Here is a 278-nt window from a genome sequence, read left to right as displayed (position 1 = left end):
GGGTGGGGGGAGAGAGCTAATGGGTGACGCACGTGGATAGCCCCGCCCGCTGTCCTCGCGCCTGCCGTGGTGCGCCTCCGCGTGGTCGGTGCGGGTGACGGGACGGGACGGGACGGGATGTGACGCTGTGCTCTTTTCCCGCGCAGGTGGACGCTCCGCAACTCCCGAGGCGAGTGAAGGGGCACGGGCGCAGACGGTGGTGCCGGGGCCGCTGCCCGGCTGCCGGGGAGGAGAGCGGCTCCCCCCGGGCCCACCGCCGGGAACTGGGGCACCCCGAG

The 278-nt window shown here is 74.8% G+C and overlaps 1 protein-coding gene across 1 annotated transcript in view; it reads left to right on the top strand.

Moving 5' to 3' along the window:
* The first annotated feature begins 141 nt into the window (after positions 1-141).
* LOC104537393 (chromosome unknown open reading frame, human C18orf21) overlaps positions 142-278 on the top strand; it is a 5,003-nt gene continuing 4,866 nt past the window's right edge. The window contains exon 1 of the mRNA XM_010180258.1: positions 142-169. The gene's annotated coding sequence lies outside the window, so the exon portion shown is untranslated. The remainder of the gene's footprint in view (positions 170-278) is intronic.

Source organism: Mesitornis unicolor, unplaced genomic scaffold, assembly GCF_000695765.1.
Source record: "Mesitornis unicolor isolate BGI_N332 unplaced genomic scaffold, ASM69576v1 scaffold45882, whole genome shotgun sequence".
Classification (NCBI taxonomy): Eukaryota; Metazoa; Chordata; class Aves; order Mesitornithiformes; family Mesitornithidae; genus Mesitornis; species Mesitornis unicolor.
Note: the sequence above shows the minus strand (reverse complement) of the source record. Positions and strands in the feature narration are given on the sequence as shown.